Source organism: Periplaneta americana, chromosome 4 (genome assembly GCF_040183065.1).
Source record: "Periplaneta americana isolate PAMFEO1 chromosome 4, P.americana_PAMFEO1_priV1, whole genome shotgun sequence".
NCBI lineage: Eukaryota > Metazoa > Arthropoda > Insecta > Blattodea > Blattidae > Periplaneta > Periplaneta americana.
In genome coordinates, this window is record NC_091120.1 from 52,421,891 (window position 1) to 52,443,418 (window position 21,528).

Genomic DNA, 21,528 nt, shown 5'->3' on the forward strand with positions numbered 1-21,528 from the left:
AAATAACGCCATCTAAGACGGTGCAATTAATTAAGAACAAATGACTTCGTCTATAAGGGGCCCTGGACAACAACAATCGAAACAGGGGCCTTGGACATCAATAATCGAAAGCTATTAAACATAGCCTACAGAGAATGTTTCTGTGTTTGTATGAAGTAATATCAGAAGCTAAATTAACCGATTTGTATAATTAATTATTATTTCACCATTGGAAAGTGTAGTTTCTGCAGATGGACATAATGCTATAATGTTATTACAGTAACGTCTGAGTAAATCGAGGACAGGTAAGATTAAAATAGCTTCTTATGCACAGAAAATTTGATAGGCTATTTTGTACATTCGTTTTCTGTATTTCTTAAAATAATATTTATGTACACTCATTTTAATCTCAGAGAATTAACGAACAACGAGAGTGTATTGATTTAGTATGCAGTAATAGTACGTTAGCTTAGCAATCCATTATTTTATAATTCAAATTTTAACTATGCTCAATTGAATCGTGTTAAAATACATAAAATAGATATGCAATAAATGCAATGCAAAAAAATTGGGTAATGAGCGAAGCAGATTATCTTGCGCTGTTGTAAAAGTTGTTCCCTGGATCAAACGTCCTATTTTAATTATGTAATTACTTTATGTTTATTTCTAACGGGTGCAGCGGTGCGCACGGGTACGGCTAGTATTCTAATATAATCTTACAAGCTTAAAATAGGCCTAACTGAGAAACTTGACAATTAAAATGAATTACATGTATATCAATTATAACTAACAAATTAATATCTAAGAAAGTTGTATCATATACTCGTACAAGTCGAAATTACATATATATCAATAATAGTCTCTATTTCAAGGTAGGCCTACTATGTAGGCTAAAAGTGAGGGGCTAGATAAATTGGGTCCCAACTCCTTCACCAATACGTAAAATGGGTTCCATTTCTTTGAAATGGTTATGTAAATGGACCCCCAATATTTTTAAATGGATACGTAAAATGGATCCGCGCGTTATACCTGGCTGTAACTTGAAAAGTATTATTATACTTGCCGAATCTAAGCATTATCATAATTTTTTTTGGACTTTCTTTCTTGAATCCAGAAGAAGTCGAAGACCGTTTCATCGAAGACTCGATGTCTGTTCTACTCACAGATGAGAATGTTCAATAATATTTACCGACTATGTATTCGATGCCTACATTTCGCCAAATCAGCATTTCCTCCCATTATTTAGACTGAATTCACAGCAGCAACAACAAATCGCACTACCAACAGTTGCGAATCATTTCATTCAAGGTTGAATGGCTCATTTTATAACAAAACTCTAATAAAAAAATTGTTGAAATATTGAAAGAAATTCAATCTAGTATGCACATTTTATCAATAAGTGCAGGGACTAAAAAGCGTACAATGGAAAAGGAGCAGTTCCTACGCCAAAAATATTTGAGTTCAAGACTAAAGAAATCTCAAGCTCTGCTTTTATCAAAACAATGTCTTCTATTAAAATTAGTTTTTAGGCAATGAAATGTATAAATAATATATTCTCCTGAGTCCTGAGACATGTTTTGTTTTATTTTTAAAGCTCAATATAATTCTACACCGACATAAGGAAAAATGCTGAAAACATTCTGCAGGTCACAGAGTACAAATGCACGTATATTATACTACACTTTGGATCTCTCCAAATACATCTTATAGGTCTAATCATACATTACAAACTGCATCATTGAACGGTAGTCTCTCAGCATCATCATACTGGACTGCATTTATAAACAATCAAAATATTACGCGACTTTTTGCAAAATTATCCTCGATCGCATTGTCACAGCTCCTCTCTCTTGCAGACACAATGTTTTCAATGTACAGGGTGAGCACAAAGTCCAGTTACTCCCTATAAATATCTCAAATACACTATTTACAGTATATAGCCTAATTCCGGTCATAATGCAGACATACATCCACTTTACACTAACTATGTGTCTTAAGCAGTGGCGGCCGAAGGCCATTCTGTCAAGTGGGGCACAACCTGAATGATGAACCCTGAAAATTAAAAACATATAAAACCAATTTATGTGCACTAACCTTTCTAATTTTTGTAGATGAGCTCCATTTTTCGGTTCTTTCTGCGAGCAAAATCCTCTATAACTATGGTTGAAGTTCGGAATAGAATGTACCATCTTTCTCTCAATTGAGAGCATTGCTACGCCCAGAGGAAAGTTAAATGGAATTCTAAGTGTAATTCACAGAAATGCGCTGATTCTCACTCGTTCGTACTCGCAGATCACGCAACTGCCTGCCTTCTTACTACCGCAGCACTAGACTTGGGGAAACTCAGTTGAAAACTGTAGTGTGCACTGAAGGCGGCAAAACGCCCGCCAAGATTCTCTATTGTCAGTGACAAAGCTTTTTGAGAACTGCAAACTTCATGTATTCTAATGTAAACTTTCTTTTTTTTTTTTTTTGGATATGATGGAAGCATAAAAGTTTACAGGGAAATTTAACAACATAACTGTGACATACACACACACACATACACACGTGATTTATACAATGAGTCGAGCTTCTAAATTAGTAAACTTACATTTAACATTTTTCATGTCAAGTTTAGCTGTAAAATGTCGTCTGCTACACAGCAAGTATCAACACCCCTAAAAATCGCACGCAGCTAATTGGACTGTTCCTAAACTAAAGAGGCTTGGTGGGCACGGCAAATACAGTGCCCAAAGCACACGGTCTGAGGCAAAGAGCTCCGCCTTCCTACAACTCACACCCCCATCCCTTCCTTGTCCATCGCTGGGCACGAGAAGAGAGAGCCCATTTTATTACCTGTTCAGAAAACTTGGGTTTCGTAGACTACTACAGATTCTGAAAACATTAGTAGCAATGAAAATGTGAAACTCTTTAAGTTATTATTTCATAATGCAATTAAATTGTATTATAATATAGTCATAATACGATAATAAAAATCACTGGGAGGGCACGTGCCCATGTGCCCCTTAATAAAAGCCGCCCCTGGTCTTAAGTATCCAAAGAGTCAGTATGTCCCCATCATTCTCCTCACAAAATATTGCGTCGTCAGATTCGGTGTAACGTTCGCCTCAGCATTGCTGGTGTAATCTGCTGGAAAGCGCGTCGCACAACGTCCTTCAATTCGTCATTGGTGTCGTACCGTTCCTGTGTGACTATGCTTTTGATGGAACCCCACAGCGCATTCATTGTCACAGGTTGTGAGGTGAGGGCTGCGAGGTGGCCAGTAGAGAAGAGATTGTAAGATTGGTGACCCATTATGCCCATTATACCATTTTCGTTCGTGAGTACCTCAATGAGGTGTCTCCACAACGCTGGATTGGCTGTGGGTCGATCGATAGCTAACGCAAATTTTTTTAAATTGCGTCGTGTAAATTGATAGATTTTGATAGATTTATTGATATTAGCTCACAAAAGTACAAACTTAATAATTTAAAAAAATGATCTATATACAAAAGTAGTTATACATAATAAATATACAATTTCCTAAACAAATTAATTTATTGCACATCTCAGTAATTAATTGTTCAAACTTGCACTATTTCTAGTTTTAGTGCATGTTTAAACCAATCGTGATAACTATTAAGCCTTTAAAACTTATTTATCTGCTTCTTTTCACAATTTTCTACCATGAACATTTTTAAATTAATTTTTCTTCTTCTTCTTCTTTTCTTCTTTTTACTTTAAACATGTAAATTTATTCTATAACTTCCATATTTATGTTTAATTGTAGGTTCACTTATGCCCATTAACTAATTCTTCCATGTCATCACACCGCATCCAGGTTAGCAGTTGTTGGCATGTAGCATCTATTAAATATATCTGTCGGATACTTGAGCCCCGAAATACTCTTGTAGTGGCGCCTATGCATTGTGAATTTATGAGCATTGGCAAAACGTTATCAATAGGAAACAAAAGATTTATTTAAAATGGTACATTCTTTACCCTGCATTACGCCATTTCTTGAAGTATATGAATGCGAACGACCATAACTTTTATAATTATATTTCGCTTAAATTTGAAAGTGGCATATACTGTAGTTGTATAACGGCTGCGAGGTGAAATGGACAGCGGAGTTCATAATGAGACAGAGAGAAAGAGAGATCCAAACATTCTAACATACAATACAAAGAGATTGTGCCTTATAAGAAGCCTTATTCTTTCGATTGAATACTCTCATATACAGATGACGAGGTGACCTACTAATGTAACATTTCAAGGGAAGTCTTTGCTATCGTCTTATCAATTGAGTGATGCGAAGTTTGCTGTGTGTACGATAGAGTATCTTGTCAAAAGTAAGAGGCTAACATATTGAAAAGTGTAAATTAAAACTTTTCCAACGGAACAAGCCACTCTTAGGAGCTTTTGGTGAAAGAAAAGAATTGCCTCCTAAAGGTAAATTGTCACTAGCATAATTTTGTTATAGCCTATATATTTTTAAATACAAATTTGATAATCTGGGAAGCTTAATTTTGTATTTCGATTAGTTAGTATAAAATGTAAAAATGCTACAAGCGTTGTGGCTGCAAGAGGAACAAGAATATCTCACTCTCTTGGTTCCGCAACGTTGAAGCTGGAATATGGTGGGTGAAAAGAAAAAGAGCCAGACACTTTCCTCCCCAACATGATTGTCTGTTACCAATCTAGTTCTGAAATCTACGTTCAATATGAAAAATGATGTTTTAGCCCCAGCTGGAAATCGCGACATTTGACAATTTTGATTATAGTAACAGGTAATTGGCATATATTAATCTTGATGATGATGATGATGATTATTATTATTATTATTATTATTATTATGATTATGATTATGATTATTATTATTATATATCTCAGTTCTTCAGTTTCTTCCCAACCAAATATTGCATACATTTCTTCTTCCACAATGACCTCCCGCACTATATGACCCCAATATATTACAATTAAATCAAACGTGTCCTTGGAATAAATATATTCATTTTCACCTGCCTTCTTCATCTGCATCTGCCACCCCTAACTGTTCCATTTCCAATTGTACGTTGTGGTCCCAAATACTTAGTGGTCTTCCTCTTCTATTTCTCCTCAAAACTTTAATTTATTATTATTATCATCATCATCATCATCATCATCATCATTATTACAACTATGGTCATCATATGTCAACGACTTAGATCAGTGGTCGTCAGCACTCGCTGAAATGAGTAAAGGGTACGCGGAGCCGTCCCGTGTGCCCTGTCGTGCAGCAGGAAGAGGTAGAGAGCATATCCGCTAGCATCTACGAATGCACCATAGTACAGTGTGTTATCCGCGGGTAACAGACGCTAGCCCCAGGGTGATCTGTGCTGATGACCGCTGACTTACATTATTGCTAATAATATTGTATATGGCTACTTCGCCGTGGTTGTAAAATAACAACGAAGATTGTTATTCTGAATTGATAAAATTGCAACTGCAAAATGATTAAGATAATCTAGGTAATTACAGAGAAAACAATTTTGTAACGACAGTGATCCAGATAAACTCGATGCAGACCGTGATCCAGATAAACTCGGTGAAGACAGTGATCAGATAAACTCGGTGAAGACCGTGATCCAGATAATCTCGGTGAAGACCGGGATCCAGATAATCTCGGTTAAGACCGTGATCCAGATAATCTCGGTGAAGACCGTGATCCAGATAAACTGGGTGAAGACTGATCAGATAAACTCGGTGAAGGCCATGATCCAGATAAACTCTGTGAAGCCCGAGATCCAGATAAACTCTTTGAAGACCGTGATCAGATAAACTCGGTGAAGGCCGTGATCCGGATAAACTCTGTGAAGGCCGTGATCCGGATAAACTCTGTGAAGGCCGAGATCCAGATAAACTCGGTGAAGACCGTGATCCAGATAAACTCGGTGAAGGTCGTGATCCAGATAAACTCGGTGAAGACAGTGATCAGATAAACTCGGTGAAGGCCGTGATCCAGATAAACTCTGTGAAGGCCGTGATCCGGATAAACTCGATGAAGACCGTGATCCAGAAAAGTCGGTGAAGATGGTGATCCAGATAATCTCAGTGAAGACGGTGATCCAGATAATCTCAGTGAAGAACGTGATCCAAATAACCTCGGTGAAGAATGTGATCCCTATAATCTTGATGAAGAATGTGATCCATATAATCTCGGTGAAGACCGTGATCCAGATAGTATCGGCGAAGAACGCGATCCAGATATTCTCGATGAAGACCGTGATCCAGATAAACTCGGTGAAGACCGTGATCCAGATAAACTCAGTGAAGACCGTGAATCAAACAATCACTGTGAAGATCTTGATTCAGATAAACTGAGTGAATATCGCGATGCTGATAATCTCGGTGAAGAACATGATCCAAGTAATCTCGGTAAAGATCGTGATCCAGATAAACTCGGTTAGTACTGTGAATCAGATAATCTTGGTAAAGACCGTGATGTAGATAATCTCCGTGAATACCATGATCTTGATAATCTCCGTGAAGAACATGTCCCAAATTATCTCGGTGAAGACGTTATCCTGATAATATCGGTGCAGATGTGATACTGATAATCTCGGTGAAGACTTGACCCTGATAATCTCAGTGAAGACCGTTATTCCGATAATTTCGGTAAAGATAGTAATCCTGGTAACCTCGCGTGAAGACCGTGATCCAGATAATCTCTGTGAAGACCGTAATCCTAATAGTTCCGTGAAGACCGTGATCGAAACTCTCAAGATGATTGCAATAACTATGTATAGTAATATAGTCATTATAATGATTATTGTGAAATCTATAGTGGACACAGTGGCGTATACTGGTTAAAGGGTTTGGGCTACCACTGACCCTATTATTACACAAAATATATTTTAAAATCCCTATAATAAAATTCCTTACATATTTATGTGAATTCCAGACGTCTTGATTGGGACGAAAATACGTTGATGACTTCGTCCTTGAAATTACAGTTGGACCACTTGCGAAGTTTCTGTAGAAATGACTTTTCAATGGATATTAGTGCCAAGCCGGATAAACGTTATTGTGTATGAGTTGATCTACAGTAGGATTTTATTCTCTTCAACGCAGAAAATGTTCTTTCTACCGATGCTGACGTAGCTGGTATTGTCACAATTAATGTTGCCAATTTAAGGACTTCAGGAATAACTTGGTTCAGCTGGTTTTCATATATGGCAGATAAAATTTCATGGATAGGTTTGTTCGAAAAATCAAAGACTTCTGCTGAATATATTACACTTAATTCATTTTTCAAACGTACTTGATCAAAGTGACTGTTATAGGACTGAAATAATTTGTTTAGTGCCTCATTCGGGAAGTTTTCTCTATAAGCATAAAATTTTTGAGAATCTAGAAGATATGTGAACTGAAACTTTCCATAATCAGAAAATCTGTCAGTAATTTTCTTGTGCATACGATCTAGCATGCTGTAGTACAGCTGCCTGTATTTCAATTCATCATCTCCTTTTCTTCGCTTTAATGGTGGTTCCATTGTATTGGCTGAAGAATTTTCATTTTCCATATTACTCCATATGGACGGAAACCCACTACGTCTGAACTCGGATATAGTATTTTTTTTTTTTTTTTTTTTTTTTTTTTTTTAACTTTGATACCTCTTGCAAGTAGTATGCTATGTCTAGACTTTTTGTCTGAAGAATATTTTAGAGCACATCTGTATGTGCGAACACTCTAGCATAGACTTCAAGAAGAAATATATTCTGAAACAGTGTGAAAAAATTAAAATATCCTTGAGCCTGCACATTTATAGCATCATCCCAGTTTTCTTCAGAGTCATTACAAATGATATTTTTAAAGAAAGCAGTCCGTTTTTCTCTGTATTCCTTTACTATATTTACAATTTATTTTTTTATTTTAGTTGGTTATTTAACGACGCTGTATCAACTACTAGGTTATTCAGCGTCGATGAGATTGGTGATAGCGAGATGATATTTGGCGAGATGAGGCCGAGGATTCGCCATAGACTACCTTGCATTTACATTACGGTTGGGGAAAACCTCGGAAAAAACCCAACCAGGTAATCAGCCCAAACGGGGATCGAACCCGTGCCCGAACGCAACTTCAGACCGGCAGGCAAGCGCCTTAACCGACTGAGCCACGCCGGTGGCTCTGTATTTACAAGCCGAGATGTAAAATTCAAACTAGTTGGTGCTACTTTTGGGAGTTTCTTGTTCATAAATTCCTTGAGTTTTCTGATCTTTTAGGAGATGATGAGAAAAATGCAGCTAAACCCGAGAGTGTTGTGAAAAAAATGCGGCATTCTGGAATGGATGAAGTAGTTTGTTGCAAAACTAAATTGAGAACATGGCTCTAACAATGGACAAATAGTGCTTGAGGATACTTTTCTTGAACTTTTGTTTTTAAGCCATTAATATTTCCCGCCTTAACTGAAGCACCATCGTATGTCTGTGCAATTAACTTATTGCCGACATTGTATTCTGCTATAACACCTTCCACATACTGAAACAAGCAGCAGCAGTTTTGTCCAAACTGACATTTGTGAATCCTATAAACCGTTCTTGAACATTGGCAGTACTGTCGACGTTTCTTAAAACAGTGGACAATTGACTCTGATTAGAGCAGTAACTTATTTCATCAACAACAATGGCCACAAAAGGTTTTATGTTCTTTATCATAACCCCACTTATAGCAAATATTAAGTCATTCTGAATTGCGAGAGAAGTACCACGAAATACTGTTGATTGGCCAGTAAATAGTCAAATTCACTTAAGGAACTTAAATATTCAATATAATTTCCTATATTGTCTGATTCCACACTCTCGTTGTGACCCCGAAAAGCCAATTCTTGTTTTCCTAGAAAGCAGACTGCGTTAATAAGATGCAGTAAAATCTCCCGATTTTTTTTTTCACAAGAGCATTGTGTTGGTTGATGTGTAGAGCTTTTCGCTTATCTAGCTGTAAATCAATTCTTGTCTTCCCAAAGTTTGCAAAGTCCATGCTACTACAAATATGAGCTTTTGATTTGTCGTATTCTAGGACTGCCGTTCGAAGGGAGTTCATATTAGAAAACCCCTCTTTTGACCACACATTAGTTTCGCGGCTAAATAACAAACATGGCCAGCAAAATAGTTTAGACAGTTCAGAAGTACCACACAACCAATTCCACTTACCATATGATGTTGAAGTGAAATGGCGTGTGTACTCTCGCTGTTTTTCTTTTACGTCCATGGACAAATTTAACTCAGGAGTTGGTCTTTCCATTTTCACAATTTCAACTTTCTCGTTGTTATGTACGACGGTTAAAAGGCACTTTTAATAAACCTTCTATTACACAGTCATTTTCAACACAAACCTCTCCAGAAACTTGTTCTGCCATATTTTTCACAATATCACTTAATTGGGAAATTAAAAACTTAATAATTCACAATTAATATAACTCTTAGACACTCGAAGAAATCACAGATTTAAAATAATGCACTGCAAGAACACAATCACATTCAATTGCTAGCGTACTAGGCGTATTGCTGCTTCGCGCCTGCGAAGAAACCGATCACGAGAGCGGCAACTCGCCCGGCCTCCAGTGCACGATGGAAACATAAGGGAGCGGGGGGGGGACGGGCAGTTGTGCGAAGGACAGCGTGAGCGAAACGGTCACAGGCTACCTCACGTAGCAAGCGGTTTCTCCAGCGATCCCGCCTTGACAACTTGTTTCTTTTCGAGAGCAGAGAGCGCATATAAATCTAACAATTACTTTAATTTTAATTACTATGGTAAAACTAATAATACAAAGTTATTACATTATGTTATATTATAAACTTTTTATTTTGTAATTTCGTTGGGCTACCGCCGGTAGCCCCGGTAGTCCGCAAAATATGCCCCTGAGTGGACATATGTAATAACAATAACTAATAAGAACATATGATAATTGTGGGTCTTCTAGATTATATGTTTGATAGAAATAATTATGGCTTTGAAGGAAATTATGGTCTTGATAACAGTAGTAGTGAAGGGATAGGGAAGAAATAGTAATTAATATCTAATGCAGCTTTTTCAAATGTGACTTCAGAGTTACTGAAAACAAACAATAGAACTATAGACCATTGTCTAATATGTAAATGCATCCACTATCTTCAGTACAATATCAAAACTGACTAAAAATCTGAAAAGAAATCATGACTTTATTAAATCTTTCTTAAGGTGACATGCCTGCCCTACTTTAAGACTCAAGTATTTCTCCTAAAATGTTTCCTCATTTCGCTTTACAATGTTATATATTTTACTTATTAGAAAGTAAGAGGAATGTGCAGACCTGTTACAGATGGTCTCGAAAGTGACATACCAATCACACGCGTCCTGTGGGCTGGGCGCAGTGGGATGGACAGAGAGCAATTTCACATCTAATTGTCATAATTGCAAACATCGTACGTTTTACGTTCCGTACAAGAAACATGACCTACATAACAGGAGAGGGGAGACAGGGAATAGAAAACAACCGGTCTAGTTCCTGACACGGGTTTAACTTCTAGTTTCTATCCGCAAAACATAAACAGTGCATTAAACTCACTTTTTAAGAATGGCACTACCACATTCTTAACCTATTCCGGAGGAACTCTCTAAAGACATGGTAGTCTGTCCGTACTGATACTACGCAGTTATAAACAAGACTTGTATATAATTTCTGAGTAGGCCTACTTAATAGAGCAGCTTCATATTTTGTAGGAAATATATTCGTAACTTGTAAACTACTACGTTAGAAAACACTTCGGTTTAGATTTTGTACTGTAACCATTTCTGGTTCCCTTTCCACAAGAAAATAAAGAATATTTTATAAGTAAATTTCTCTTTAATAAAGTCAGAAAAATTATGTTCCACAACATCTTTTTTTATAATTGAGACACGGAAATCAAAAACGCCCTAACTCCAATAAACCAAATTTTACAGGAGAGAGAAAAACTTATTATTTCTCTTACTAACTTTAAATATTATACATTTATCTATTAATATAGTGTAAATTACATTCTTTATCAATTAAATACTTCAAAACCTAAATTTTTACATTATCTTACGCTACAATTTGAAATAAACACTGCTGGAGTTAGTGGTTTTTTGACTTCCACAGTGTATGAATTAAGAAAAGTGAACAAAAATATGAGCCATGTGAAGAAAAAAAAGATAAATATATCATAATTCCCTTATGAAATATTGAAATAGAAAGAAAATGGAAGTTTATTATCAAGATTAACATTGCTAAATTTTTTTTAAATTTCAAATATAAGACAGAGAAAACCACAAATTACCATAAAGCACATCAAAATACACAAATAAAACCACAAACAATATTAAAATGTTAACACAGTCTCATTCATGTTTTTCTCTCACTCTCATGTTCTTCCTGTGCATCTAGATTCCAGATTATTACTGTCCGCAAACAGAGTTTGGTAATTCATCCTACTTTCCTCAGAAATAAACTGCATTAAATTTTGCAAGTCCTTTTGCTTTCTTCTTTCAATGGCAATGCTGAATTGTACTTCAGTTGACTGGGGAATGATGCATCTGTATTGTGTTTCTGGAAGTTAATCGACTCGATATTGTGTCTTTAATAGTCTTACTTACATGGATTTCATAGATTTTTGTGACATTCTGATTACGGTATCGTATTACTTTACTCAGCTGGTTGAGCGATAGTGTTGCCACCTACCGGGAATTAAGCTTGGAATGCAAGAACTCTCTTATTCCATGGAGTAAGTGGAGTTCTGACTTCCACGAGTTTTAAAACAGCCCCCAGATGCAGATGAATGTCGATATTAGTGTATTCTTGGCTTCCACGCATGCGGGACAAACTAAAAAGCATCATCCAGCCCATAACTCAATTTTGTCAAAAATTGGAGTTACTGGGTTTTTGATCTCCCTGTCTCAATTGCATTTTAATACTCCATAATTACCCGTTCATATAACATTTGTATTATCCTGTTCCACAAATTATCTTAAGTAGATTTTCTTAGTAGTGAAAGGAAGACGATACTTTTAAATGTTATTGGTATATTATAGAGTATATTTACCGATGCCTTAACTGATTTCAATATGTGACCCAGTAGCAGGAGAGAGAGTAATGGTAACGTTAATGTGATTTTCCGTTTATTAAGAGAACAAATAAACGATTCGATTGTTAACAGGAAGCGCGAGATCGAAACTTTTTTATTAAAATCAGACATAGTTGCATCTTGCATATACAGGATGTGTCAAAGGGTCGTTTACAATGGCTCAGGGATGATAGTGGATGTAAAGAAGAACATTTTTAGGTATCAAAAATATTTTAGATTTGCTGTTTCCCAGCTAGGGACGCTGATACAGTGGATCGCTTAGGATCGCTCAACCTCCCTGATATAACCTTCAATTTATCTTTAGATCAATGAATGTCGAAGTCGTAGTTTTGATCTATTTCACTTTGAAGACGAAAAAAGTCTTGTGTTTGACAAAGTGCGTGACACTATTGCAATGGAAGGTAAAACTGCATTTTGTTCAGTACAATACGTATTGTTAATTGTGCCTTTACTGTACATCTGGATAGTCAGTTATGTTTACAATACGAAGGGATGCACCCATCCAAGATGCTGAAGACTTTCTCTATCTCATACAATTTCCCCAATGGTTTCTCCAGCGAACTTCAGCTATCTCTGACTTTCCAACAGTTCTTTTATATACTGATGACGATGAGGTCCTATTCTCAAGAGAAAGGATTTTCAACAGTCACAACAGTCATGTATGGGATTATCCAAATGCCCAGACATGGTCACAAACACACGACTTTAACATCCAACGATCTAAATACAAATTATTTTGGGCCGTATTCATAGACATTCATAGCGCTGGCTTCCGGTGGATGATGAGCGAACTAACGCTTTTCGTATTCATAAACCAGTGTTAGCGATATGATATGATATGATATGATATGATATGATATGATATATGATATGATATGATATATGATATGATATATGATATGATATGATATATGATATGATATATGATATGATATGATATGATATGATATGATATGATATGATATGATATGATATGATATTATATGAATCCCGTACAAGTAATCAGTCGATAGCCGGGGCTAGTTTAGAACGCTCGTAGCGCGGGCTAGCGAAATGTCTATGAATAGCACCCTTTAAGTCCGACGAAGAGATGTTTAGTGAGAAGAGGCAATTGAAGTGGTGTTAATGCATTCTTTAGAAACAAAATATTAGTCGTATTTTTCTAGTAGTTCACAACTCTTAGGGAAAAGGGCTTATGTTCGTATGTCCACATGATTTAACTTAGAATTAATCTTTCACACAATCTACAAGACAGTCATCACGCTAAAAAAAATTCTGTTCGCGTTTATGGTATCATTACTCATTCAGAACAAATGAAATGACATGTGAATTGTTCAAAGAAATTCAAATCTGCATCTTTAGCAGGAAGGACCATGAGAACAATTTTCTGAAACCCAGAATAACTTCCACTTGTGAACACCAAGCCAAAAGGGACCATAATTTATCTTCAAATTTATGAGAGTTTCTGAAAAAAAAAATTCATAGATTTTTCGTTGTTCTTGACTACATTAATAAATAAAAATTCCTTCTGTTAGTGAAGGCGGTTACAAAATTAATTGGGACTCTAGGACTGAGTTTTGAAAAGTTTACAATTTTAATCAGATTACTTTCATATTTTAACTGTTTATTCAGCTCATTAAGAATGAGGTATGTGCAGATTTTCAGCTTAATTGGATTGCTAGTTTCGAAGTTAATTTTATTTAATTACGCAAATGAGTGATATGCAGTAACAAAAATGTTCCATTCGTATTAGATTTAAATACAGCAAGGTCATAATTGTTATGGCCCCAGATTCACGGCACTATTTTAACGTTGAGAAATTCACAACATCTAGGTTATTTTATACATAATACATTTTTGAAAATAAGACTTTTTTTATTTACATAATATTTTTACAGTAGCTCTTAATTTTCAAGTTATTTAAGATTTATCAACGTTAGATTAAACACAAACTAATATTTTAATTGAATTTGGTGAAAACTGCATGCGCATGGAGCATTTTGAACATCTAAGGCTGTAGTCTCGAAAAACGGCAAATCTGTGAAAGAGGCTGCAATACTAACGCACGGAGCAGGCCTATATAAAAATCGCTCCTGCAACTGAAATAAGACGTAGAGGCAAAATAACCTCTTACTGTCAACTTCCTAAGTGGCCGAGTACCATTTTCGTACAAAAAAACGAAAAACTGTCTTAGTGTCTCTTAAAAGTGATTTCACACCCCATCTCATAGTCCTAATATGAGTCTGTATTTGATATACCCAAAGACTGCGACCATGAATCAAAGATTAAGAATGAAGGTTCTTTTGTGGCAACTGAGAAATAATGATTCAGAAATGAAGGTTCTGACAAGGCTGCCTAGTAATAGGGATTACGTAAGAATAAAATAAAATTTTCTTCCTAAAGGATTCATCTGCATGTAACAAATCTAACATACTCTAATGCGACTTTTTAAGTGTAGTACATTTCTTTAGCAGTTATCCTTGTACGAGAGAGCTTCCTGGATCCACTCCAACGTCACAATAACATTGCTTCATTAACATCGCACTATTCATCTAGCAATAAGCAACAAGGTAACTTCTACAGCTTATTGCATGTATCATTAAAGGAAGCACAGCTTGCCTTCATACACTACACGAAACCTTTCCATGACACCATCTTCAACATCAGGCATTCCTATGACGAACATTTCATGGAGTAAGCAGTCGCAGAAATATAGAGTTTTCAAAAAAGACACACTGACATAATATTCCAAATTTATTGTAACAACAGTCAAACTTATCAGTATACAAATGTGATTGAACACACAGATGCTATTTTTACATATTAAAAGATAACTATTGCCTAAACGTTTTCGATTCAAAGGAACATCTTCATATCAATTAATAGAGCTATAGAGTACATTCGTCCCGCGCCGTGGCGTCGCGGTCTAAGGCATCCCGCCTAGGACTCGCGTTACGGAATGCGCGCTGGTTCGAGTCCTCATGGCGGAAGAAATTTTCTCATGAAATTTCGGCCAGTGTATGGGACCGGTGCCCACCCATCATCGTGATGCACTTGGGGAGCTACGATAGGTAGCGAAATCCGGTTGCGAATACCAGCTATAACGGCTGGGGGGATCATCGTGCTAACCACACGATACCTCCATTCTGGTTGAATGATCGTCCACCTCTGCTTCGGCATGTGGGCGTGAGGCCAGCAGCCGGCTGGTCGGTCTAGGCCCTTCACGGGCTCTAGCGCCACGGATTATTATTAAGTACATTCTGTTACGAACAAACAGTGAAGTTTATATGAAGTGGAATGGAAAACATAATTGACAACAAAGGTGCATATACGAGTAAATGTCATTGGTTAAAACTGTTAAAATAGGATATAACATTAACAATAGTATCTATATATAATGAAGTAAAATTACTTATTGACAGGAAGTAATGTAATTAATCATTGGGAATATTTATTCCACTGCCGGAACAGAACTTCTTGTTTCGGATATGATCGTATGTTCTCGTGAAGCCTTCGTGAAAAAAAAAGCCACATCCACTTTTGATTTTTATTTTTATTTTATTAGGTTATTTTACGACGCTTTATCAACATCTAGGTTATTTAGCGTCTGAATGAAATGAAGGTGATAATGCCGGTGAAATGAATCCGGGGTCCAGCACCGAAAGTTACCCAGCATTTGCTCGTATTGGGTTGAGGGAAAACCCCGGGAAAAAACCTCAACCAGGTAACTTGCCCCAACCGGGATTCGAACCCGGGCCACCTGGTTTCGCAGCCAGACGCGCTGACCGTTACTCCACAGGTGTGGACTTCCACTTTTGATAGCGCAAATTGTTTATTGAAATTTATTGCTGAAATAGTACGTATACAAAAAATTACAAGAACGAAGAAAAATAATAAATCTTGTTCAGAATTATCCGCTATTACTGTATATGATAAAACACGAAAGTCCTACTGCAGTGGTCGTCAGCTGAAATGGGTAACGGATAAGCAGTGCATTGTAATATGCCCGTCGTGCAGTAGGAAGAGGGAGAGAGGATACCCGCCAGCAGTCACGGATGTACCATAGTGCAGTCTCTTATCCGCGAGTAAGAGACGCTAGCTCGAGGGTGCACTGTGCTGATGACCGCTGTACTACTGTAATAATTATTTCCATAATAATGCTTGAAGCGAAACAGATACATTAACGGAAACATAAGATAAAAATTAAAATCCAAAACAGCGCTATAGAACGAAATTTTGTTTCGTCTCTCAGAATATAATCAAATAAAATGTAAAATTCTCCATGTGTCTATTTTTTTTATAGTTAAAATATCGTGAATCCATCATTTCCTTTTCTTGTTCGAATATTTATTTCTCCTTTTTCCGTATCTTCACGTAGGTCTAACTGTGCTAAAGCTATTATGCGATCCATTTTAAACTGCGGCACGATTCGGCTCGATTCGATTCCACTCGATGCGGGCGGCAGACGTTTCGGTTCGATTCCGCAAAGTGGGAGCGAGCCTTTAGACCACGACTCGACGGCGTGGGACCTGTATGATCTACATAATAATAATAATAATAATAATAATAATAATAATAATAATAATAATAATAATAATAATAATAATAATAATGTTACTAGAAGGGATGATGTCTTGCATACATTAGTATAGGCCTACAGGGTCATTAAGGAAAAAAAGACTATATTTCGAGGAATGATAGTATGATTTGTCCCAAATAGATACCTTATTATTTACTGATGATATTGTGTTTATGACAACTTCAGAAGATAATTTACAACGTTTGGTTTACAACTTTAATCAAATGGCAGAAAGTTTCAATACGGAAATTTCAACTGACAAATCTAAAGTGATGGCTTTTTTAGGAAGGGAACCAGTCCGTAGCAAAATTTGCATCAATAATAAGATCATCGAACAAGTCAAAAATTTTAGTTATCTCGGTTACCAAATTTCATATGAAGAAGAAAAGGATTTGAATGAGAAAAATTATTAAATTCAACAGAGCAATGGGGGATAATGAATCAGATATTCAAACCAACCTTAGCACAAAAACACACGCGCACCAGAATTACCAGAATAAAACATTGGCCAGAGCTATACTCTGTTTTGGTAGTGAAGCTTGGACGATTCGTAATATTGATTCACAAAGATTAACGGCGGCAGAAATGAGATTTATGCGTCGTACAGCGGGATACACGAGAATGGATCACATTAAAAATGTTGACATTATGAAAGAACTGCAGATTGAACCGATTACGGAATACTTACAGAAATACAAACAAAACTGGAAATCACATGTCATCAGAATGCCTCGTTCTAAAATTCCACGCCAAATTTTAAATTACCATCCTGTGGACAAGAGATCCTTGGGCAGACCGTTCAAGCGTTGGCAAGAGACAGTAACGGGCCACTAGGCCCAATACATGCTATGATGATGATGATGATGATGATGATGATGATGATGATGATGATGATGATGATGATGATGACAGTATGAAGGACATAAATTACAGTTAAATACGGATCAGTAATGAAAACTGTTGAATAAATCAGTTATGTTCACAACTAACAAAACAATTTAACAAGTTCCAATGTCACGTACAGATTGAGTTTTATTCATCGATACGTAAGGTAATATTATTCAGGTTTCAACCTATCTGCCTCTCTTGTCCTACTACACCGCACACTAATTCTTCTTCGGAGTTACCGGTCCAGTTAACTGGTAGACGCCCCCAAAAGTAACATTAAATTAGAAAGTAGAAGGACGCTCCACTTCTCACATGACTGCTGGACCAACAATACCGCAACGCAACGCTCTTGCGTGTGTCAGCTGATACCTTAATTAACATCGGACGAGATCTCTTTTCTTTGGCGTAATCGTCAGTAATAAAACTGTTAAGTACAGCAGGATACAAACTTTTGAATTACAGACTGAATTAAGTTATCCTATTACAAAGTAACTGAACTTGTCTTCAATAAGACACAAAATAATTGCGATAATCTGTATATTACAGAGCTTAATATTTTTATACGACATAGAGCGACATGCTATTTTTAATTTTATTAACTGATTTCGGTTATTTACATTAATGATTAACTCATCCAAAGCTATAAATAATATCGACTTAGCAATGTCCCTTTATTCAAGTTTTCGTTTCTTAGTAAACCGGTACTAGTTTTCTAAAACATTAGGAGAAATTATTGTAATGCATAAGAAATCGATTTGTTTCGCCTGTGGCCGAGTGGTTAGCCTCTCTGTCTTCCACCCATGGTCACCCGGGTTCGATTTTCGTGTGGGTCATGAACGAATTTGTGACTGACAAAGCAGGCTCGAGGGGTTTTTCTCAAGGATCTCCCATTTCCCCTCACCATTATCAACGTAATTCCACCGTACTCCACACTCACCCTCACTCTGTTAGGTCCCGTATCAGCACCCCAGAACAAATAATGGCTGAAAACTGTACACATTCGTGTTTAATAAAAATGGATTTCTAGATTTTCACAGAAATACACATTTTCAGTATTAGTATGTATGTCATATCAAAGGAATTCTTATTCCCTGCTGTTGCAGTAGGCCTACGTCTATGTAGTGAATGCTATTTTCGGTGGTGAAACTTGTACGTCTGTCCCTAGAGTTAGCACAGTGGGAATGTTCTTTCTACATTACGGAAACGAGAAAGTAGTCTTGCAAAATGTATGTAAGCCTAAAGTACTTATCGCTTTTTCTTCACTTATTAGTAGCCATTGCTGTAAAAATACCGATATATGCCCTTTTGCAGTTTAAATTTACTAAGAAATCTGTATGATTCATTCATGTTTTTCTATTATCGCTGAATTATGGCAGAAATCTCGAATCTGAAAACTTATTTTGTTTCTAAATATCGAATGTGTGTTTATTACAAACTTGCGCGATACATTTCTACTATCTAAAATACAGACAAACATGGATTATAATTTAAGAGTTTCGGGCTGTTTTCGTTATGGCCAGTATTTTAATAACAATTAAGGGTACACGGAAGTGAAATTAAAATTTTTAAATACTGGACCTATATTTCTAATTTTCTGCACACACATTACTTGCCATATGCATAGTAAACACATAAATTTTCAGTTCAATTAGTAAATATTTTCTACATTTTAACGTGTTTCATAAAAAATAATTAATTTCCTTTTTTTTCGTCTCCTCTGAAATTTTACTATTGTGTTCAACATACTGTCAATAATAACTGATATCGGAATTTTAAATGTGCCTATTAGTTTTGTTTAAAAAAAATACAGTATTTGCATTGTTGCAGCTCAAATGCGAAGAAAAATTGTCACGACTGTACAAATTATTATTATTATTATTATTATTATTATTATTATTATTATTATTATTATTATTATTATTACTATTACTTTTTATCCTTTCGAAATACTACTGAGATATCCATGCGAAATTTCATACAGTATGGACTGAGGGAGGTGTTGGGAAATTTCATGCAGCTGGCTTAAAATTTGTGGAAGGAGATCAGTTTTGAACATGGGCAAAATACAAAAACTAAAAACCAAGAAAAATGGAGTCAAACAGCAGACACTGCAGGGGATTTAAATAAGTGCGCACACCTTTAAAAATGGATGCGAAAATAGTGTTTTAACGGGGCAAGTCTCTGAAATTTTTGGAAGGAAATCTGTAATCATTGAGACATTTTTAAAGTAAAAACATAAATTCGGTAGTTTTCGTAAAAAAAATCATTATTTCACTTCAGTACACCCTTAAAGTGATCTAACGCTTAAAAAATAGTACATTATTTCGTGTATACAATGAACCATAAGTAATGTCATTAATTTCAGGGAGTTATTCTTTGAGATATTTGAAACAAAAAAGTTTAATAAAATTTTGCTCGTTTTTGCTTCCTTTCCGACATAAAAATTGTTTTATATGAAATATTTCATAGCGTGATTTCGGAAAGCCATTGATTTAATTCCCAATATGCTCAGTCAATTTAAGAGAGCGGTGTATTATGATAATAAATGATTGAAAGAATCTCAATTTTGTCCTTTAAATATTCAGAAATTTGATCCGAACAAATGTAACATTTTTTTTTTTTTCAGAACGAAAAGTTATATTTGTTTAGATCAATTTTATTTCAATCATTTATTATCATAATACACTGCTCTCTTAAATTAACTGAGCATATTGGGAATTCAATCAACAGCTTTGCCAAAACACCTATGAAATATTTCATAAGCTATAAAACCATTTTCGTCTCGAAAAGAAAGCAAAAACGAGAAAAATGTATTAAATTTTTTTGTTTAAAATATCTCAAAGAATAGCTCCCTGAAATTACTGACACCGCTTACGGTTCATCCTGAAAATGTAACACTACACATCACGTTACTATTGTAAATTTGTGTGTATCATATTATACTTAAAAAACACAAGCGCATTCTTACTTCTGCGTTATATACAGGCAGTGTACAGCAAACGGTCAGTTTCGTTCTATAACGATAAGTATGTTTCTAGATAGCATATTTGCTACTCACCGAGATTAAATCAGAAGATTAAGTATAATCGTGATTTGGACAAAAATGAAAAATCGACTTAAAACTGAGTTAACTCATCACACCTTGTCACTTTCCCACAGAGCACAAAATCTTCAGTATCTTCATGCATAAGCTTGAACACTGAATTTATAAGAAGTGACGTATCAGTCAGCAAGCCACAGATGACACGATCGACTCTCACAATGCGGGATTTAGCAGATTAAACTTGACTCACTAAGCACATCAGTTGTCAAGTAGCACTCGGCTCGGATCGTGTGGACAGCACATGCCGAATCATGCAGACCGCGTTTGTACTTACCGCTCTCGGCGGAGTTTACCAGCTGAGTGCCGAGAGTGGCTGGAGTGGGGAGCACACGAGGAAAGCGAAAGAGTTTGTGACGTCACGATCGCTCTACTCAATTCATACATTCTATTTACAGCTTCAAAGCAAAATACTGCGATAAATTAGTGCTCTCAATTTGTCTTTGGATTATTATTTTCAAACAAATGGATGGATGGATGGATGGATGGATGGATGGATGGATGGATGGATGGATGGATGGATGGATGGATGGATGGATTAACAAAAGAATAAATAATTACAAGAAATTAACGCTTAAATAAATACATAGGGCCTACATACAAGAATACCTCTGGAAAAAGAACTAAGGAAGAGACTATTGATTAGTATCGAGTGTGGCATTGTATGGGACAGAAACATTGACGTTACGACGAAGTCAAGAGAAGCGAATAGAAGCATCTAAAATGTAGCTACGGAGAAGAATGGAACGTGTGAAGTAGACAGAATAAGAAATGAAGTTGTGTTGGAAAGAGTGAGTGAAGAAAGAATGATGCTGAAACTGATCAGGAAGAGGAAAAGGAATTGGTTGGGTCACTGGCTGAGAAGAAACTGGCTACTG

General features: G+C 36.1%; 1 protein-coding gene across 6 annotated transcripts in view; it reads right to left on the reverse strand.

The window, feature by feature from the left end:
• LOC138697804 (probable cytochrome P450 301a1, mitochondrial) overlaps nt 1–21,019 on the reverse strand; it is a 74,275-nt gene extending 53,256 nt beyond the window's left edge. For 2 of the 6 annotated variants that reach the window (XM_069823323.1, XM_069823322.1), the window contains exon 1: nt 20,609–20,921. The gene's annotated coding sequence lies outside the window, so the exon portion shown is untranslated. The other 4 variants (XM_069823319.1, XM_069823318.1, XM_069823320.1 and 1 more) reach the window with 3 other exon arrangements.
• Between the last annotated feature and the right edge of the window lie 509 nt (nt 21,020–21,528).